Raw genomic sequence first — 10658 nt, 5'->3', positions numbered from 1 at the left:
GGGGGGGGAGATAGCGAGAGAGAGAGAGAGAGGTTGCTCCCCGTAGTGAAGGCGGGGAGGAGGTGTCGTCTCCCTTCTGCTCGCCCCCGTTTCTGTTTCTTCTCCCTTGGGGCCTAGTGCGAAAGAAGCGCGTGTTTCGGAGGGGGCAGGATGCGTGGGGTGTGTTTTTTTTTGGGGGGGGGGCGAGTAGAGGTAGAGGAGGAAACGCCCACTTTGTTTTCTCCGTTCACTTTTACTACCGTCGGGGAGGCCCTTCCGAGGGTGTCGTGCTGCGGCCTAGCAGGAAAGGAAGAGGTGGTGTCAAAACCATTCCTCCTCTTTTCTGCCTGCTCCCCTCCCCCCCAAGCCGATTCTTGGCTGATTTTCGAGGCTTGGTTTAAAAAAGAGCTTGTGCTGAAGAGTCTTGAGGATGGAGTGGGGGAATGAGTGGAGGATCTATTCCTCCCCCCCCCTTCTCCCTGCCTTTTCATTCCTGTGATCTTTGCTGAGACCGTGTAGTTCTGGATGTGTGTGTGTAGACACGCAAGTCGTCTTTAGTTATCACAAGATATGGGTATATAGGTCAAGAAATTTTCCAGCATATTTACTTTGAGGGGGAGATTTTTGTGGGATTTAACTACTTGTTGGGTAGTGGTGGGGGAAGGTGGGCCTTGTGTTGGGGTTGAGAATAAATGGAGGGGGGGCATGAATAAACAGGTGCCTTGTAGAGGATCAGGATGCACCAGATCTTATTTTGGTATTGGGTTTTATGGGTAGAGCCCATTGTACTCTGTTTCCCCGAAAATAAGACCTACCCAAAAAATAAGCCCTAGCAGGGTTTCTATGCATTTGTGGTATAAGCCCTAGTGTGTCTTCTTGAGAAAAAATAAATATAAGACAGTGTCTTATTTTCGGGGAAACACGGTATTTATTTAGATGTTTATACTTGCCGTTTTCTCACAGTTGGGAGCATAGTTCTCCCCTCTTATGTTTTATCATCACAGCAACCACATGAGACAGGTTAGGCTACTGGAGAGAGACTGGCCTAAGGTGAGCTTCCATGACAGAGTGGCCATTTGAATCTGGGTCTTCCGCATCCTGGTTTGACACTCTACCCAGTACAGCATACTGGCTTTCAGCTGCTTCTTCATACGAACAGAACTTTGCTCCAGCATCTATGCTTGTAGCTTATAGCCCACATCTTCAGATACAACGGAGTCTTGTGGCACTGCAGAGGCAGACAGAATTTTATTTTAGTATCAGCTTTTGCCAACTAGAGGCTACTTCTTCAGATGTTCTGAGTGGGATCCTTGCTCTGTGGCACTTTATGTATTCACTTATATGTTCATTTTACTGAAGCATCTGAAGAAGGGGCTGTAGTCCATGACAGCTTGTGCTGGAACACAATCTTCTTCGGCTTTAAGGGTTCCAGTAGAGTCTGTGTGAAGAAGATTGATTGCATCTAAAGAAGTGGAAGGTTTTGCTGGAAACCCTTAAAGGGTGCCACGAGGCTCCTGTGTGTTTCTGCTGCAACATACAAATGTGGCAACCCCTCTGGAGTTGCAGAGAGCTGATATAGAGGAAGAAAAGGCTGTGGCATCATTTGTAAGGTATTGATGTGGGGCAAGAGATATGGAAAAGAACTTAAAGGTTTTAAAGTATAGCTAATGGGGGCAGCCAGGAGCCTTACAGAATTAACACATGCTCCAATCTCTTCCTTGGCAGTGGTTGTTCTTAATATCATAGATTTCTCTTTGGTATTCTGGATTAATTTCACTTCATTGTCAGCTGTTGTCATCTGCTGGGACAATCTCACAGGACCTCTGAATAGCAACTTTGTTGCCTCTGACTGGTGACTTGTTAACTTTTCTAGAAGGGAGGAAGTCTAGGTTGGTGTCAAGACTCTGGGAAGGGTCCTGTGGCTTGTGAAGTGGTTTGTAGTCTTGGCATGTTCAGTGGCCAGGTAACTGAAAAAGCAGAGTTTGAAACAAAGGATGGCCTTTTTGGGGGGAATGAAGGTGCTGATGTGTTTTGCATCGAATGATTTGTGCTTCAGGTTTGTTATCAAATGTCGCTTTACTGGCTTTTAGGATTTTTGGTTTCCTCTTATTTTAAAAAGTTTTAACATGCGATAGCTATTCTGAATCCTTAAATATTCTGTGCAGACTTTAAAGAAACTTAAAACACACTCAAAGGTGGCATAGAAGTGTATATTAGTCCTCTAAGTACGCATCAGTGTTAAGGGAACTGCCATCCGCATGTCTTAAATGTGTGCATAATGATGATTACTTGGATTCCCTGCACCAAATTAATGTTCATGTATGAAATAAAGCCTCCCAGTTGCTCATCAATATTTATATTGAGGGGAAGTGCCAAGTATCTCTTTTAAATAGCAAATAACTTTAAAATGGTTGTGGTTGAGATCTAGATAATTATATTTGAATGTTTCTAGGGGTTGGGATGTCCCCATTGTGATTTTTGATTATATTTTCTTTGAGGAGCAAACCCTCCCATGTTACACCATCATTTCCTTTTGGATGTCTCCTCTTTTTTGAAAATGGCTTGCTATGTGGAGTGGTATGTGTATATGTTTTGGGGCAAAAATTTCAAGCCTGAAGTACCACTGTCTGGGTGGAATACAGTTGTATGTTGCTTTTGGTCTAGGTCCTCATTTCCCTACTTTCTGCTGTTTTGTCTCTTATTTAGCAGTAAAAATTTTAAATGTTTTTTTCAGGAGTGGGATACAATACAGTTTTTTTGGAAGGGAGTGTGCTGTTCATCTAATTGAAAATGCTGTGGTTTAAGAGACTTGCAAGACTTAGTTTTGAGTTTTTTATAGATTCCATTAAGACAACATTAATGAAATCTATAGCAAAAGGCTTAAAACTGTACATTATTTAGGACTGACATAATTTAAGATTTAGAAGAAGAAGAGTTGATTTTATACCCCTCTCTTCACTACCTGAAGGAGTCTCGGAGTGGCTTACAATCGCCTTCCCTTCCTCTCCCCACAACGTACATCCTGTGAGGTAGGTGGGGCTGAACTGAGAGAACTGTGTCTGACCCAAAGTAACCCAGCTGGCTTCATGTGGAGGAATGGGGAATCAAACCTGGTTCTCCAGAGCAGAGACAGCCACTCTTAACCACTACACCAAACTGGCTGTAGAGATTCTGCCTTCTGAAGGCAAATACATTTATCCAAGCTGTGTCTTTTGTTCATGAAGTATGTGTTCCATCAATCAAATCAGTGCACATAGCACCAAGCTCTCTAAAACAGGGCATACCCTTTTAATACAGCATTTACAGTACAGTTCTGTGCATACTCAAATTAAGTCACACTTAGTTCCTTGGGGTATGCATGCAATTCCATCCTTAGAGTAAAATTTCTGAGCATGAAAGCAATGTGATATTGTGGAAACCTGTTACTGTATGTAGTACAAGAATCTCTGAGAGGTCTGAAGTTGCTGTTAGAGCCAACTTGCTAATTGCTAAGCCACAGCAGAAAGGCAGGTGTTAGGTTGCATTCACTTTTAACAATGGAGAAGTTGGAAAATGTTATTTGTTTCTATAAACCAGTTACCAGTGGCTTGTGCTGTATCAGTGAAGTAGTACTGACATCATGAAAGCGTGTGAGAATCACAAATTGCATGTCAACAGTTTTGAGTGGCTCAGTGGTTCAGAATTAACATTGCCCCTTCAAATACGTAAACACTGCGACTCTCAGATTAGCAGGGATGTATATAAATACTGGCCTTACAAATGCAATGCATGCTGCACTTTACTCAAAGAGACGATCACCTTAAAAATGACCCCCTTAAAAATGTTACACACAAAAAGGTTATTATTGGACATAACTGTAACTTGTATGCAAATAGAAGATGGCCGCCTCCTTTTGATAGCATACCTGGGGGAAAAACCCAGACTTGCATTTAAGTAAATACTGTAACCTGTGGTACTACTGTATAAATCCTGTAAAATAGGTGCATGTGGGAAGTGAAGAGAGGATACACAAAGGCATATCTGGAAAAGCTTATCTCTGTGTACATCAGATGTGAAGTTCGTAGTGATTTTGTAAATAAGGCTGCAGCAATTCGTGCTTAACCATTGCAAATGATAAAATTTTGATCATTTCCAACCTTTCCCTGGTAATAATTAGAATTGCCATCTCTTTGTTCATCTTTACTTTATAGCATGTACAGAGAAAGCTTCATTTGCTACCTTTGGGTGTTTGGATGTTGTCAGAGGTTCAGGAGCAGAGCCAGCAGGAAAAAATAAAAGAGAACAACCTTGCCAACAGCATGCCTCATCAGGGAGTTAAACAGACCCCATTACCTCTCTCTGACACACCTTGTATTCCTCCTGATTCTAATCCAGTGTGACTCCTTCTGACTTATGCACTTAGGACCTTAAAACTAGCCTTGCACCTTCTGGAGTCCTCTGTGCTTGCTTCTTTCATTCATGGCATGCAAGTGCCTTCCATCTGTCAAATTCGATGGTGCACCTGTTGGCTCTTCAAACAGCTTTTCCCTTTTCTCTCAAATTTTTTAAAGAAACTTATTTCATAAGCCAGGCTTTGAGAAGCACACTTGCTAACCGTAGTGTGTGTTAGTTAACCCATCTTCCCAGATATGCTTCAAGCCAGTGGTTTTGCTGGAGAAATTTAAAGTTGTAGTTCTACAGTACTTAATAATTTTCTTGATACATGCTACTTTTTTGTGGTGGTGGAAAGTGCTGTCAAGTTACATTTCACTTACAGTGACCCTGTAGAGTTTCAAGGCAAGAGACATTCAGAGGTGGTTTGCCCTTGCCTGCCTTTGCATAGCAATCCTGGACTTCCTTTGTGGTTTCCCATCCAAGTACTAACCACGGATGACCCTGCTTAGCTTGGCCATCCAGGTCAGGGCACTGTTTGGTACAAGACTGAAATGAGTTTTCTATTTAAAAAATCCTTTATATTTGTACTTTGGCAGTGGTCTGTCTTTTCAGAATTGTTGTGGTGTCCTCTGAGAAATAGGCTTGAATTCTCAGATTTTTCACTGCACTTCATGTAGGGACAGTTCCTCACTCTGGTCTGTTTGTGATTTTAAGAATCCCCCCAACATTGGGGTTATACACCCTCATTGGGTTATACACTCTCCTGCTTCAAAAATCTGCCTGTTCAGAATACTGATGCTAGGCTATGCTCAAAAACGTCTCCCTGAAGTTTAGAACACTGTTTGAGTCCAGTGGGGTACCTTTAAGACCAACAAAGTTTTATTCAAGTTATGAGCTAGCTTTCTTGTGCACGCATGCCTTTGTCTATAAGTTTGAACTGTTATCTTCCAGTTCTATGTATCTGATAAGTTTGAACTGTTATCTTCCATTTCTACATATCTGACTTTCTTCCATTGCTTCAGTCTAACACAGCTGCCCACCTGGATCTATCCCTGAAGTTTAATTCTGTATAATAAAATGCACAAACAGGATGGGAATTTAGGCAGTTTATGAATTTGGGAGATGTGGGGATTTTGAGGGTGCAGTTCGTGGTGAAAGTTAGTTGCTGTCTTATCATGGAATTGAGTTTAGTTCCTCATAATCCACTTCCTTTTTTATCAGCTTTTATGAGGAAGGCACTGCACTAAATAAATAGCTGAACACAGTATTTTGGGGTCCATTAACCAAATTTGTATTGATTTTATATGCCATATCCATATGAAAGGGTTTGTTTAAAATGCATTGGCTATCTTTTACTGTGTTTTGAAGCGCCTGCTCAGGAGAAGTTTGAAAGAGCATGTGAACAGGATATTGTTTAGGCAAACAAACCTGAGGAATGAGTCTATAGTAAGAACAGGTCAAAGTCCTCTGCAGCCTTTAAACTATAAGACTACTATAAAGAGTTGATCACATTATATTTAACCTCTTGAGAACCAGTGTGGCGTAGTTTTGGGCTGGGCTGCCATCAGAACGCTGATGACACCCAGCTGTACCTGCTGATGGATAGCCGGCTGGCCACTGCCCCAGGAAATTTGGCTGAGGGTTTGGAGGCTGTGGTGAGGTGGCTGAAGCAGTCTCGGCTGAGACTGAATCCATCAAAGATGGAGGTTCTCTGGCTGGGGGGGGGGAGGTTCAGGTTTGGGGTACCACCTCCTGACCCTTGATCATGCACCCTTAACACTGGCACAAATGGTCAAGAGTCTGGGTGTGGTCCTGGATGCCTCCTTGTTAATGGAGCCAGGTCATAAATGTTGCCAGGCTGACATTTTTCCAACTACATCAGGTCAGGCAACCTGTCTCACCCCATCCTAGCCACAGTAATCCACGCAACGGTTACCTCTGGGCTTGATTACTGTCACCGTCTCTACGTGGCACTGCCCTTGATGCTGATCCGGAAGTCACAGCTTATCCAGAATGCAGCAGCTCTGGTCCTTACGGTGACACTGATAACTGCAAACATACAACCTGTGCTTTGCCAGCTGCACTGGCTCTAAGTTGAGTACCGGGTCAGGTTCAAGGTTTTGGTCTTGACCTTTAAGACTCTTAAGCGGTCAGAGACCAACATACCTATGGGACCACCTCTTCTGGTATATCCCCCAGAGAGCATTATGCTCAGGAGACCAGCACCTACTGGGCATTTCTGGCCGGCTGTCCTCAACTTGGTGGAACTCTCTGCCCACTAACATTAGGGCCCTGCGGGACTTGTTACAATTCTGCAGGGCCTGCAAGGTAGAAATGTTCCGCCTAGCATATGGTTGAGTACAGCAATGGGTATTAATGGTTTTAACAATTATCTGGCTTATTACCTGCTTTTCACCCCCTCTTCCCCCACGCTAATGTAAATGGGGTGTGTGTCAGAAAATTGTATTACAGTGCCATGTAAATGGTAGGTTTTGTGGATCGGAATTTTAGATTGTTAATGTATTTTATATGAATTTGTTGTGCTCCGCCCTGAGCCCGCTTGGTGGTATAGCTTAATGAAATTTTGGTGTAGTGGTTAAGTGTGTGGACTCTAATCTGGGAGAACCGGGTTTGATTCCCCACTCCTCCACTTGCAGCTGCTGGATGACCTTGGGCAAGCCATAGTTCTGACAAGAGCTGTCCTTGAAAGGGCAGTTCTTGAACGAGCTCTCTCAGCCCAGCCTACCTCACAGGGGAAGGGAAAGGAGTTTGTAAGCCGCTCTGAGACTCCGAGTGAAAGGGGGGGGTATAAATCCAATCTCCTCCTCCTCCTCTTCTTAATAAATAAATAATAGTGGTTAGAGTATCAGCCTAGGATCTGGGAGACCCACTCTGCCGTGGAATCTTTTAAAGTAATCTTGCACCAGTTGTGTGCTCTCAGCCTGACCTACCTTGGAGGGTTGTTGGGAAGGTAAAATGGAGAAGGGGAGATTGTTGTAAGCTACTTTGGGTCCCTGTTGGGGAGAAAAGGTTTTTTCCCCAAATGAAGTAAATAAATGAAGAAATGCTGTAGGATAATGCTCGAAGTATGGGTGAAGGGATTGCTGACTTTATTCATAGTTAGTGGAAGGACTTTGGCTACAGGGTATATAGGAAATAGAGAAAAGTTTTCGTTAATAGTTCTCAGTAGATCCTCTTACCCTTCTGGGATATTTGAATCAGGCAAATGTGGAGTTAGCAGCCACCTTGTTGATGGTCACTAAACTAGAGCTAGGAAAATCATGACATTTTAACTCCAGTAATTCATGACTGATTTAGTGAAAGCTTGTGGAGTGATTAAATTTATGAAACTTGCAGATATGATAAGGATCATGGAAAGCCCCAAGAGACATGATACTTTTAACCCCAAAAAAGCACATTAGCTTTTGGGAAAGCTACTTTTCCAAAAAAAAATAATAATGTATTATGATAAGCTGAGTGGTATTACTGCATGTTTGTTCATGTGGCAAATGATCCTCTTATTGTACTGATTTTTTATTTGTATAGATTATTGAGTCAGTCTTGCATGTTTCAAGTACTAAAAATATGACAATTTTTAAAACTGGGCTTCAGGGGAAGAATCCAAACTCCTGTATGAATGTTTCACATGTATTTACACAACGGTTTGTTTGCGTTTTGTGTGTGTGTCCGTGCCTGGAAGTCATGGCGACCTCCGGTGACTCCTACTGGGGCATGGAGGGTGTTCAGGGAAGTGGCTTGATAGCCTGCCTCTGCTTCCCGGCCTTGGTATTCTTTGTAGGTCTCCCATTCAAACACTTTCCAGGGTCGTCCCTGCTTAGCTTCTGAGATCTGACGAGATCGGGTTTGCCTGGGCGATCCAGGTCAGGGCATATTTGCGCAGTGTTGTTGATATAGTGTAGTACTTCAGATTCCATTTTTTTCTAAAACAGTTTTTATCTACAATGTTCTTAATGAACATAAAGATCTTGTTACAAGTCTTCTAAGTAAAACTACCTGAGCAATATCTGATCTCTTCTCTCCACCCCCCATTCACTCTGGTTCCATACAGAAAGTTGGCTGTTAATTGTGAGGTTTGATCCAGTTGTCACCTCCCTTTTGCCTTCTGTAACTGTTTCAATATTTTCCCAGCATTCAGATTGGCTACATTTCTATCTTTTCATCTTTTTTGAAATGAAACTTCACTCAGTTCATGTTTATGGTACTAATTCTGTCCAACAGCTTTTAAACCGACAGGATATGCGGTAGGGTGGGCTGGTGCTGAGCGGCATAAGTAAATCTGCATCATGGATTTGAGAAATGAAAGCGGGTTTTTAACTAATATATAAAAGACCTTTAATATTTAGAAGTTTAAGCTTTGGCAGAGAATTTTGTTCTATTATAAAATTACTACCAGCCACTTTAATAAACTTTAGTGATGGCTGCATCTCTTTGGGCTTGAGAAATGCGATTTTTGTTTAATATTTATTTATTATTTATTTATACATTCAGTTTGATATCCCGCTCGAATCCCTTGTCTAGGGGTCTCTGAGCGGCTTACAGATTTTTGGTGCTAATCACCGTTTCCCCCTAATTAGGGCCACAGTATGTATATGGGGATGGGGCAACCTACCGGCACCCCCTATGGTGGTGGTTGTAGTTGTTGTTGCTGTTACTGTCGGCTCGGGTCGGGTCTGTGGACTGGCGGGTGTTCTTTTCCTGGCGTTTCCGGAAGTGGCTGTCTTCTTTCTAAGGCGCGCGGCTCCGCCTGCTTCCGCTTTAATAAAGCAACCTTCGAAGATATCAACAATGTGGCTGTTTAAACCTCTTTGCCAGTGTTAATATTTAGAGCAGTATAAAAATGGTAGGTGACTCTTTACTGTTTAGGTGTTAAATATTTGGTGTTTTACTTCCCTGATGGGCTTCTTCATTCCCTTGAGGTGGCTTTCCAGGAGCTGTAAAGTCTGATTGGATTCCTCACTTCTCTCTTTTTTTGAGTTGCCTGGTTTTGGGTTTGGACTAAGCAGAACACAAATGCGCCTTCCCCACTCTTAGCGCAGCTCTTTGAAGTCCATGGAGTCCAAGTCCAGTTTGGTGTAGTGGTGAAATGCGCGGACTCTAATCTGGGAGAGCCAGGTTTGATTCCCCCACTCCTCCACTTGCACCTGGCTGGATGACCTTGGGCAAGCCATAGCTCTGATAAGAGCTGTTCTTGAAAAAGAGCAGTTTCTGTCAAGAGCTCTCTCAGCCCCACCCACCTCACAGGGTGTCTGTTGTGGGGAGGGGAAGGGAAAGGAGTTTGTGAGCCGCTCTGAGACTCCTTTGGGTAGTGAAGGGCGGGGTATAAATCCAATCGCTTCTTCTTCTTCTTCTTCTTAGTATATTTAGGTCCGGGTATGATCTGGCTTCTAGGAATCTAAAATCTAAAAACATACATGAAAAAGCACCTTTCCCCATATTAACCCACACACCAATTTATGTTGGTGTTGGTACCATTTCTTTGACATGCAAGGATGATGGTGAGAAGAACTTCCCCCTCAGAGAGCAGCCTTCTCCACTGGACTTGCAGCTCCTACCAAGACCTCTTTCCTCAGCCATGTGGGTTTTTTATAGACCTCTGATGTGGGTGACAGGGTAGCCAGGAAGTGCCACGGCACCCCTGTGACTGGGTTAGCCATCTCCAACCCATGTCAGGTCTATAAAAAACCCACGTGGCTGACTTCCGGTTGATGGCGGCACGCTCATGGACTCACCTCCCGGACCTCCTGGGGGTATCTCCGTGCTCTGGCGGACGGAGGGGGTGAGCAGGCTCGTACCCCCCCGAGCCCGGGGAAGGGCACCTGGCCAAGGAGCTTTGAGGGGGTAGCCTCTTCTCTGGCCGAATGCCAGGGAATCGAGGCTCCCCCTTGCTCCAGTGGTCCGTCCAGCCGAGAGACCTGATGGTACAAGTGAAGCTAGCCGGATCAAGTTCAGGAGATCAGGCGTTTGAAATGATGAATGAAGAGGGGTCGGAAGACCAACTGTGAACGTGAGTCAAATGAGAACTGATTTTTAAACGGAAAGACACTCCTTACCCGAAGCAGCGAAATGGCAGAAGCGAGTGGTGGGAGGGACGCCTCCCATGTCCATAAATCGTTGAGCGAAAGGGGAGGGAGTGGAAGAATAAACAAGAAATTGCCCAGAAATACTCATTCATCGAGCTATACAGATAAGCGTACATTCAGAGACTTTAAAATTTATTGCGAAAGCAAACAAACGAGAAAAAGATGGCGGGGAAAAGGGACAGAGACAAAGAGAAACTTTTAAAA

At 43.6% G+C, this 10658-nt stretch overlaps 1 protein-coding gene across 1 annotated transcript in view; it reads left to right on the top strand.

Annotated features, from left to right (window-relative positions):
• Positions 1-10658, top strand: part of SMG1 (SMG1 phosphatidylinositol 3-kinase-related kinase) — a 109929-nt gene that overhangs the window by 219 nt on the left and 99052 nt on the right. The window lies entirely within an intron of this gene.

The sequence above is a fragment of the Gekko japonicus genome, unplaced genomic scaffold (genome assembly GCF_001447785.1).
Source record: "Gekko japonicus isolate JY-2015 unplaced genomic scaffold, Gekko_japonicus_V1.1 scaffold2345, whole genome shotgun sequence".
Taxonomy (NCBI): domain Eukaryota; kingdom Metazoa; phylum Chordata; class Lepidosauria; order Squamata; family Gekkonidae; genus Gekko; species Gekko japonicus.
This window is presented reverse-complemented; position numbering and strand designations above follow the sequence as displayed.